The following is an 11,917-nucleotide window of genomic DNA, read 5'->3' as shown; positions in this document are numbered from 1 at the left end:
TATATATATACATATTACCAAGAACTTTCAGTTTTGCTATGTGTATTGCTGTAGCTTTATGCTTTTATTCCTAGTGGAAATATATATTTTTATATTCTAATTGGTAATTTCTGATACATGAGTCCATTATTTTATGTGAATTATGATCTGAGTGCATACATAATTTTAATTTAAGTTATTAAAACTTTATATCACTTGTAATATAGTCATACTACCTGCCATCAAATAATGTTTTTATTCTTTCCTACCTACATTTTTTCTTTCTGTTTCTAATACTAATTCTTCAATAGAGGAAAGGCACTAGCTATTAATTAATTGCATTAAAATAGATATATAGACGTCACAGGAATAATACATATACATTTTCATGCTACAACTAAATTTCGTGTTACAACTAAATTTCACTTCAGTTAGTACTTATTACTAAAACTGTAATCTCTATCTATAAATCAACTCTATTAATTCTATTTCAGGTAATAAGTTGCTAATGACATTTTATTATGATTAATTTGTGTTCTTTCTGAACACATTTAACATTTGTGCAAATCCAACCTAATCTTGTGACCCAGCTCTAGTCCTACTTACTCTCAGAAATTTCTCTGATGTCCTCAGGCCAAAGTTCTTGCTCTCTTTTGAATTTACAAAGTGATCATTTCTGGGCAATTATTATGCATATTAATTATGTATGACATTACAACTATCATTTCCATTGTTATGGTGATGTTACATATAAGTTATATATTTTTTTAACTTTTTTACCTCTCTGTATTTTAATGTCTTTGTATAAAGGACTGTTCTTTTTGTATATTTTCCATTAGGCAAAAACTGCTTTGCTGGAAAAGACACTCATCAAATATAGATCTTCTATATCTACCACAAATCTTTCCCAGAGGTCTTGCAAATATTAGAGTAGTCATGATATAGTTATTTTACTAAAAATAAAAGAGCTTTTAATTATTTTATAAACTAAAAGAAGTACCTTTAATATAATATATATATAACTGCATTTTCAAAACATGGATTTTTGATTAACTAATATAGGAGATACTTATTCAAATTTGGGTGGGAGAATTTTTCAAAGAGAAATGTTTATGTGCTCACACTTCCTCAAGACTTTTTCCTGGTAAAATAAGGAAAAAATATATGAAAGAATATTGAGGTAGCAGAATAAAAAATATCCTTGTGTCAACTGGATTTCTTCTATAACAGCATTTGCTGTCTGTAAACGCTGTATCTTGATTCTTTTTAAAGCCAGATGTGTAGCCTGAGGGGGAAAAAGGAACCAGATTAGTGCTTTCGGAACAAGAAAAATGTTAAGAACATATGGGGAAAATGGTGTATGGCAGTGAAGGGAAAAGAAAGATGGGAATGAAAACAGTGAAGGAAAGATTAAGGAAAAAGTGAAGGAGTATAGTAACTACTTCATATGAAAAATTTGAAACTGGTTACTTGTTATTAAATGTGAGATAATTGGGTGTGGTTTTATGTCAATTGAATGGACTTGGCAGGAGATTTTATGTGAAATGTGATGTTTTTCACTGTTATAAACTGGAGTCACTGACATTTCTGGAATAGTCTTGTGAGAATGCTGTAAGTTCTAAAACTTTTAAATACTTTAAAAATATAGATAATTTGTGTTGACTATACTTATCATCTATATATCTATACCCATATCTAAAGTGATAAGTGTAATTAGTTTGGAAAATATCACTAAAATATGTTTAGGGTTCTGTACCCAGTTGTACCATGGGTATAACCTTCTTACATCAATGATCAATGTCCAGATACCAGTTGGGTAGTCTACAATTTAACTGAATTTTGATATTATTTACCTGAGGATAACATAAGCTAACACAAGATAAGGGTTGAGTTCTAAAGGTGGTTTCCTTCAAATTCCAATCCCAGGCATTGTGACACTTTGACTTCTGACTAACTACAAATCAGGTTTTCAGAAATCTACTTCTCAGTTTCAATAAATTTGCTAGACTGGCACAAAGAACTTGGAGGATTATGGGTGCCTTGGCCATTGATGTATCACCACACATCTAAGGAGGAATGATCCTTTATCTAGAGCATATAGAATGTTCTTATCTAAAGTATTTCAATTAAAAAAAAATCTAACCTCTAACTACATGGTTGATTCTCTTCCATCCTTGGTATGTCCAAAAGTTACTTTATTAACATAACTAGAGTTGCCTTTATTGATTTCATCACTTCAGAGAGTTCAAGGGTTTTCATACCTTTAAGGAAAAAAATATGTTCTGATAATGATTATACATGTATTTGTTATTATAAATCACAATGTTCCATTGTTAATTCTAATGATTTAGAAATTTTATCAAGCAATTATGTTCAACTTTGTTAATATAATTTATTAACAAGATTCTAGAGACATGCATGCTCTTTTTTATCTTGATTAGTAAAAGACATTTAGTACATGTTTTAAATATGTGGGCCCTTCCTGATGGTACAATAGGTTAAAACACAGCACTGCAAAACTAGCCACAGCCACCTCAGCAGGAGTTTGATTCCCAGACAGGGAGGTGACCCACATGGCAAAAGAGACTTCTGTCTTTCCCACTGCTCCCCTCAGCAGTGTACTTCATCAAACTGCCTGTTCTGCTCCCCACTCTGTCCCTAGTGAACCCTCCCACCACCCTTACACCTCTAGCCTGTACCTTAATTCTGCATTCTCAAAAGAAATAAATTCTTAAAAACAATAAATAAGTAAAATATGTAGTTTAAAACTATCAGAGATTAAATGAATTATCAGATGAAGAGGCATGTAATTGTATGATGTATTAAGGAAAGGGAGGCCAGAACTTTGCTCATTTGTTCTTGTTCAAGTTTATAAACCAAAGTTCACTTTTTGATTTGTGCTCCAACTTCATTTCTTTCCTTATTAAATGAAACCTTATGACACCAATACAAGTCAGAGTTCATCTGCAAATCAAAATCACGAGAAAAAAAAAAAAGAGTGGATTTGTGACATTCCTGACAGGGCTGATTTAAGAGTGTAGGTGCGGGTGCTTTTTTTTTCTTTTTAATTTTAATTTCCTGGCTAGAATCTGGCATTCTCCACTTACTTCATCCTTTCTGATATTGGCACATATAATACACAAAACAGTAAGCACAGCTTTAAGGCATCAATCTTCATTCAGTACTAAATTTTTAAGAGCAGAGAGAATATTCCAAACTTGCTGATGAAGGAATGACACAAATGATATCCTTTAATTCTGAGACAGAAAAGCTTTAAGACAATTTGACACATCATAAGTTTATTCTTTACTTTGAAAAATAAGGAAAATCACAAGGCTGACCTCAAGTCCCCTCTCTCTCTTCCTCTCTTTTTAGAATCTCACAACACTGTAAGAAAGTCTCACACACCATTGACTTTAAGTTAAAAAATGTAAAATGTGAATACAAATGAAAATAATGTAGTTGAGAAAATTATTTTTCCTCATGTTCTTAGAAAAGGTAATTTGCATTTACGTTTACTGAGTGCTAATGACCAGAAATTATGGATGTCTCTCTAGGAGACAATGTCAATTGTTCTAAATATTAAGTTAAAGTTTCAATTAACAAATATATATATATGTTTTTCTTATCCTTTTACCCTAAGCAACCACATTGAAGCATTATATATTGGGCATATTTAACTGGACAGATACTGGGAGTTTCTTCAAGTATATTATTAGCAATACTATTAAATTGCCTTTAATTTTTAAAAATATTTATTTTATGCTAAAATTTCTCCCCTGATGATTGTCCATAGGATTTTCCTCACCTGTGGTACCCAAGGATCTCTCCTGCTGGCAACCACAAGGTCATTTTCTATAGGGTGGTATAGTTGTAATCTCACAGTATGCTTTTGCATTATCTGCTTTTATTCAAAAATAGCATTTACATTTCTTCCATATATTTCTATATCACACTTTGTTTTTGTGGTACTAACTCTTCCATTGTCTGGATCAACCATAGTTTATTTATCTGCACAGCTACAGAAGATCATATTAATTGTTTCCAAATTTTGAGCAATCATGAATAAGGACACAACAGACCTCTTGTGCAGGATGTAGTATGGCATAGTTTGCAAGATCTTTGAGTCAAGACCAAGAGGCACATGTTGAATCACATGCTAGAAATGTGTTTGGTTTTATTAAGAAACCACCAAACCACCACACATTTATCATTATCATTAAACAATCTGTATTTATTTTATTCTCTTACAATATTAACATGGTCCACATTTCCTTATGCCAGGTGATAATTTGGGTTTTTTTTTAGTGAGTGAGCTTTTTCATTTAGGTTTTAATGATACATATACCTGGTGACAGAGACAGAGTGGGGAGCAGGGCAGGCAGATTGAAGAAATACATTGCTGAGTGGAGAAGTGGGACAAACAGGAGAAGTCTGCTGTGCCATGGAATCACCTTCCCGGCCCAGGACTGAACTCGCAGTGAAGCAGCTGTGACCAGCTTTGCAGTGCTGTGCTCCAAACCGCTGCACCACCAGAGAGGGCCCAACTATAAATCTTTACTATATAAACACGTTGAAATCTTTCCCATTACAGTTTTATAGTTCAACATCACTTAATTAAATAAGTGTTAAAGGTAATATTTTACTGCCTGATCACACTACTATAGTTCATATAACTTTTTGAACAAAATAATTAGAAATAACATTGGTGGAGATACTGGAGTAGGAATGGAAATTAACAATCCAAAAAAGGGATATATTTTATTGAAGATAGCATATTTATGCTTCCACAAAAATTTATTAAACAACTTGATGATAAATAATGAGAGCAGTATCAACAATTGACATAAATTATTTGCCATAGTAATTCAGTTTAAAATATTAATTTTCTTGTGTCGAATTTTTTTTTAATACGCAATATACCTTGGGATCCATCTCTCTCTCTCTCTCTCTCTCTTTTTTTTTTCTGCCTTTCCCATCTTTGAATATCATGTCTACATGAGAAAACATGTTCTAATTAATAGTGAGTCATATTATATTTGTTCATTATAAATTTGAGTAGAACAAGTTTTACTTTGAATTATTCTGCACAAATGTAACACCTAAATAGTTCTGCTTTTCAAGGCTTAATTTCAAGTTCGAGTTGAAGTATATGTAATGTGTGTGTGGGTGTGTGTATTGAATTCTGGAAACTTGTCTAGAAATGTTTTTGTTTTTTAAGAAGAAAAATTATGTTCAATATGATGCAGAGTATAAAAACAAAAGGAAGGTTTTTTGTTTTTTGGGTTTTTTTTTTGGACAAATTTATCTGTGCTACAACTAGCTATGTAATATTTTCTACAGTGAGGACCTGATCAATTTGAATTAGCAACTGGGTTTCCCAGAATATGCTACTTCTATGTCTTTCTTTTGCAAATTTAAATAAAGGATTGTTATGAAATTTAAGCATCATAATGATTCATACGTTAGTAATATACCTTCATTGCTTATCAATTTATCTTATTATTAGAAAGGGACTACTTAATACATGGTGGATATATTTCCCCAATCACTTACTAAACTACTCTGAAATCACTATCTACTTTTCATCAGATATTTCTCTAATAATCATTAGAGATTAATAATCTATATACTCAGGTCAAAGTGAGTGTCATCAAGAAAAGACCTAGTGAGCAAATCAGATCTTGCATGATTGAGAAAAAATCTGTAAAAGTATGTCTTGAGGCCCTCCCTGGTGGCGCAGCGGGTTAAAGCACAGCACTGAGAATCTAAATCCGCTTCCACATGAGTTCGATTCCCGCCTGCCCCGGAGGTGACCACATGGTGTGTCAGACCTCTCCTGACCCGCCCGCTGCTCCCCTCAGCAGTGTACTTCGTAGATCTGCCTGTTCTGTTCCCCAATCTGTCTCTGGTGAAGCCTTTCACCGCCCCTGAGCCTCTGGCCTGCATCCCAGTTCTGTATGCACAAATATATAAAACTTAAAAAAAAAAAAAAAAAAGTATGTCTCGAGCAGAAATGGAAGAAATGGAAAGGCCAGAGAAAACAGAAACATGCTAATCAGAGATTCCACTCTTCTCAGTCTCCAAAATAAAAGAGGAAAACCAATGAGCTGCTTGATAGGAACAACTGACCCTCTATAGTCACTACTTCTATGGGTGTAAAGTCAGGTTCTTGATGATGGCCCTGCATTTTCTTGGGCAACTGGGCTAGTGGTCAGAAAAAGCTAGAAGAGGCTTGGATTAGAGAGATGAGGGCGGAATAGGACTGGGTGTTTTTAAATCTGTCATCACTCTATCTGATTATGGTGGTGTTGAGATCCACAGCACCTGTTTCTTTACCTTCCAAACCTGTTCCTCAGTTCAATAATTCTGACCCAGCACCATCTTATTCCTTAAGAATTATGTCATATAGGGTCCTCCTTGGTGGTGTGATGGGTTAAAGCATAGCACTATGAAGCTGTCTGTATCCAGTGTGGCATGGCACAGCAGACCTCTGCTGACCTGCCAGCTGCTCTCCTCAGCAATGGATTTCCGTAGATCTCCCTGTTCTGTCTCTGGTGAATCCTCTCATCCCCCACCCCTCTGGGCTGTATCCCAGTTCTTGTATGCATAAATAAATTAAAAGTAATTATTCATACACAAAGAATAATTATTTAACAACCGAGGTAAACATATTCTCAATTTAATAGTTTAATATTTTTAATTCTAAATAGTTTAATAGGACTTATTTTGTTATGTATCTATGATATAAAATTTCAAATTATAGTTTTTGTATAGTGGAGCTAACATTTGAAATAATTGAAATTGAATCCAGTTCAAGATTCGGGATTTTCCTAGTAACATAATTTTTTTTGGTATAATACATAAACCCATTATTCCCTTCTTTTGTTCCTTTCTCTAAATAATCATCTATTGACTACCTGTGATGTGCCAATCATTCAATATAATATTAAAAACAACCAATTAAAATGGATGTTCCTGCAAAAAACAGAACAAAACAAAAATCGGCCTAAGGAAAAAAACAGAATGTGATTAAAAATCAACTTTCATGTTGCTTTATGTTGGTATAAAACCTTATAGTAATATATGAATTGTGAGTATTCCACGTGATACTCTTTTTCTTATCTCCAGAACAATTTATCTAACTGACAAGTCTATATTTCTGTTTGGTTATATCAAAAGCATCTGAAATGCAACAATTTCAAAATCAAAATTTCTCCTCCATTCTGATTGACCTAATTTTTCCCATTTTTATGGAGTGAAGACAAATATCCTTAGTATGTCCTAAGATGTGTTCATTAATCAATACTTGCTGCTTTCCCCACCTCATTAACCAGATCCCATTCCTTTGTGTTACACAAAGTGACACTTAGATTTCTCAAATGCACTTTGCTATAGTGGCTCAAGGGTTCTGCATTTTGTAGATTATCTGCTTCTGGCTAGATTGCCACCATAACCATCCACCCATCATTTCTGAAATTCATCATGTAAATATCCAGGAGGATGTTTTATCTTTCTTACATGGTAAGGAGGGTAGGATGTTTTCAGAGTAAAACAAACAAATAAAAAGTAATATCAATATGAATCAGTGATTTTGTATAGTTCTTAATGCTTGATATTCTTGATCCAAGATCATCAATTTAATAGGTTTTATGGATGCAAAAATATTTTAATATCACATACCATGTAAAAATTTTACTTTCTGTTAATGTGTAATATAATGTTTGGATCCTGGTTCACAGTTCCTATAGTCTATATAGGAATACAATAAAGCAATATGTTTATTTTACTATAACTGTTAGTAAAAATAATGCTAAAGATCTATCTGTTAGTAAAAATAATGCTAAAGATCTATCTGCCAGCCATCTATATTTTCATATATATAGTTAGGTATATATCACCTGTATATCAACAATTATTTCTCTGTCATCTACATGTATCTATTATTTCATACAGTGACAGATCTATTCTACCAAATGAATGTTTGAGGAAATAGGCTTAAGAAAAAAAATAAAACAACGTAATTCCATATACATAGAGCTATGTAGAAATATTGCTTAAATGTATGCATGAACATGATAAATACTACCAGCAATATTAAAATAAAATAAACTGATTTACCTTAAGTATTTAAGTGACATTGTATATTTAGTAAAAAGCATTGTTGGAGGCTCCCATTTCTAGAATGTAATAAAACAAGTTAGTGTTTCAACTGTATTTATTAGGAAAAACTAGATAAATTTTAATTATATTTTATATAATTAATATATAGATACAATTAAATGTGAAATCGAATTTTGAATGTAAACCAGGAAGAACAAGCTTCTAGAAAAGCACAACACATACTTCATATATATCATGAAATCAGATCATCACATATATTTATTTATGTCTGTGTGGGGTGGTGATTATGACAGCGTTTCAGAGATCTCTGGATGGTGCCTTCCAGAAAGTATATAGCCATTACAAAGTGAGCTAAAATTCACTGATAATTTCCTATTTATGAGCATTTGCTATTTTAGGTACAGGCAACAAACAGCTTTCTGAAATTGCCACTTCTATAATATCTAAGTGCTTTAATATTATTTTTGAGTTATTAGTTAGCAACTTTATAACTAGTTAGTAATTTTTTATTAATTATCTGTTAAAATAACTGCTGTGATTTATAGCCTTAACTGGACTCTGACTAAAGCAAGTGGCAATTTAGGAAAGTCTGCCTAAAATTAGGAAAAGTAGATAGTGCAGACAGATTGAAGATATCATTCTGGTATTTTCCTATTGCTAAGCAGCATTAGATTTCTGTGAAACTAACTACACTGAATAATGAGAGTACATTTGCACATGTATGTTCTTCTATAAATATTAAGTTGAATGTTGTGATTATCCCTATATCAAGGCTGCTCTAGAGGGGATCCTATTCATATTGTTTGAAAGAATTTTGTGGTGAATTTTCTGGCAACCTGGGAATGTAGGAAAGAGACAGGAATAGAAGTAGGACAAGCAATTCCACATTTAGACAAATGCATTTATTAACAAAACACCTTTTGAAAGATAATGAAAGGAATATTATACATATTCAAATTATAAATTTCAGCAACAGTAATGTAATTTATAATGAATAAGTCATAAACTAGATTTGGATAGGTCAGGTATAGCTGCATAAGGATGTATCTTTTAAATATTGTTGAACATGCGTGTAGACACTGGAAAATATGGATAATTTTATTTGTATTATTTATCTTGCTTTAACATAGTTCATATACATTTTCTGAAAGCATATATTTTAATTTATTTATCATATATCATACAAATTACCTGTCAACTAAAAGCAAATCCTAAATTTCTTCTTAGAATTTAAAGTAGTCATAATTAACTGCCACCTCTCCATTTTCTTCATAAAATAATAAAAATTATATTAAAGCAGCAGAAATCTATGAACTGGAAATAAAATATGTTTAGTTGTGAAGACAGAGCAGAACACCAATTTTGGCATCTAAGTCACTGAGTTTTTCAACATATGTTCCAACGTCTCATGACTTGTTACTTACAGAACAATTCACTTCACTCTCACCATCATAAAAATGAAAATATATAAATCATTCATCTTTCCAGATTTTCAGACATAAACCTGGAAACATCTGTGGCTTTTTGGTTCACTATGCAATGTTCAGACTAGTCATTCAGGGTTTAACTTTTTTCTTTTTCTCAGTCCTGGAATCTGTTTTCATAAGAACGACTACCTGCTACAAACCTGAATATTTTGACAGAGTTTTCATTACTTTCATAGTTTTCCCTTGATAACTTTTACTTTTTCTTCAAGATTTCTTAGCTAGTGACAGCTCTGACCTAATTTTGTGAAAGCACCCGCCTGATACTGAGGCTGATACAGATGGTAGAGGAACAACCAATAAAAATATCAGATAGTTCATCAGTGAAGAAAACACAAGATCTGGTATTATAAACCATGCTCCTGGTCTAAGGTCATTTGAGCCCCAGCTTTAGATAAAATTTTAATTTCTTATGATACTGTTCTGTATTCACTATTACAAAGTGGGTGAATAGACTAACAGAAAACTATTTGTACCATGGCAATGTGGTAGAGTGCCTTTTGTTGGCTGTGATAAGGATGCAAGCAGAAGCAGCTATAAAAATGCTAAAAATCCTATTAACAGCTTTTTCTTTTAAAGATGATAGTCTTGAAGTTGGGATCTTAATAGGATGACGATAATATGTCACCATATGGTCTGAATTGGTTTGACTTTTTTTTTAATCAACTATTTACTTTGAAAGAGCAAATCTTTCTAACAGAAAGAATTCTTTTCAGATGGTCTCCATTATTTATTTCTTCTTGTAAAATCTCGGTTGTAAATTTGCTTGTCTCTTTTAATGAGACACCCTACAGCTTCACATTTTGGTAAGTATTTTTGTCTTAATTTATCTTTTGGTGCATCAATCTCAAATGGAAGCATCCTTTACTCCAGAAATGTAAACTGGGGAGACCAACCTTCCAGAAAGGCATGACACATATCAAATACATTGTTCATACATTCAAACATTCTATCAACACATGATATTTCAAACATTGCATCAAACAAAACAGCTCCATGAAACATGATCAGAGCTTTAAATATAAGAACTAGCTTCCCTAAAAGAACTGATATTCTTATACAGGGAAGTTATATGTAGAGGGCCCTTGAATTACTACCCCATTAAAAAAAGAGGTGACCATAAGGTAAACTAGGAGAATAAGAGACATATGTATGAAAGCCCCCTGATAACAGGGGCTTCACTTCAGTGGTAATCTTTCAAGTGTGTTTTTGAAGATTTTGTGCAAGATGACTAGAAGTCTAGCAACTAAATAAGCCACACTGATATTTTACGGGAGACAAGGTATGCAGGTAAGTCCACACACAAGAAGTGGGTGAGGATGTTCAAGGAACTAGGTATTCCTTTGAGCATTTGTTAGAGCAAGGACAGAAAACTACAATACCTTGACCAAATCCATCCTGCCACCAGTTTTGATATTTACTGGGATGTAATCACACCCCTTCTTTTACTACTGTACATACTTGGAGTCTTGTCATAGAAGCAGTTATATAGTTGACACAGATGGTCTTAAAGCATCAAGTATTTATTATTTGGCCTTTCATAGAAAAAAGAAAAAAATGGATACTAAATTAGAAGGCCTTAGAAAGGAGGCAAAGAGAAATTGACATGGCCTTCATGATCCACTGAAGTCATTGTAATTATTAAGCCATGGGGACAGAAGTGTGTTTCTATAAGTTCCATTGCAGGCATGTGTGACACTTGTTGGGAAAGGGATACAACTGGGGCTTGGGGACCCTTGATGTGACAATGATCACACTATCAGCTAATTTAAGTTTGCATATTTATTTTGTACAATTTACGATTTATGCATACAAGACCTGGGGTATAGGCCAGAGGTTTTGGGAATGAGAGAATTCACCAGAGATAGAGTGGGGAGCACTCTACAAGAACCACAAGTGGATCTTCTGAAACTCACTGCCCAAGGGGAGCAGCGGGCAAGACAGGACAGGTCTGCTGTGTCATGTGGGTCAGCTTCCTGACTGGGGATCAGAACTCGTGCTGCAGTGGCTGCTGATAGTGTAGACTCAACATCTTGTGCTATCAGTGAGGCCCCATTTTATATTTATTGTATGAGTAAAAGGTCAGTTAGAAAAAGTGGGAATTGGCCCTCCCTGGTGACACAGCAGGTAAATGCATCACCGTGAAGCTTGTGGCAGCCGCTTCTATGTGAGTTCAATTCCCATGAACAGCAGACCTCTCTTGGCCCACCCCCAGCTCCCCTCAGCAGTGTTCGTCAATCTGCCTCTTGTGCTCTCCACTCTGCCTCTGGTGAATCCTCTCACCATCCCTGCACCTCTGGCCTGTACCCCAGTTCTGTATGCATAAATAA

Source organism: Condylura cristata, unplaced genomic scaffold (assembly GCF_000260355.1).
Source record: "Condylura cristata isolate star-nosed mole 26May11 unplaced genomic scaffold, ConCri1.0 scaffold00013, whole genome shotgun sequence".
NCBI classification, from domain to species: Eukaryota; Metazoa; Chordata; class Mammalia; order Eulipotyphla; family Talpidae; genus Condylura; species Condylura cristata.
This window is presented reverse-complemented; position numbering follows the sequence as displayed.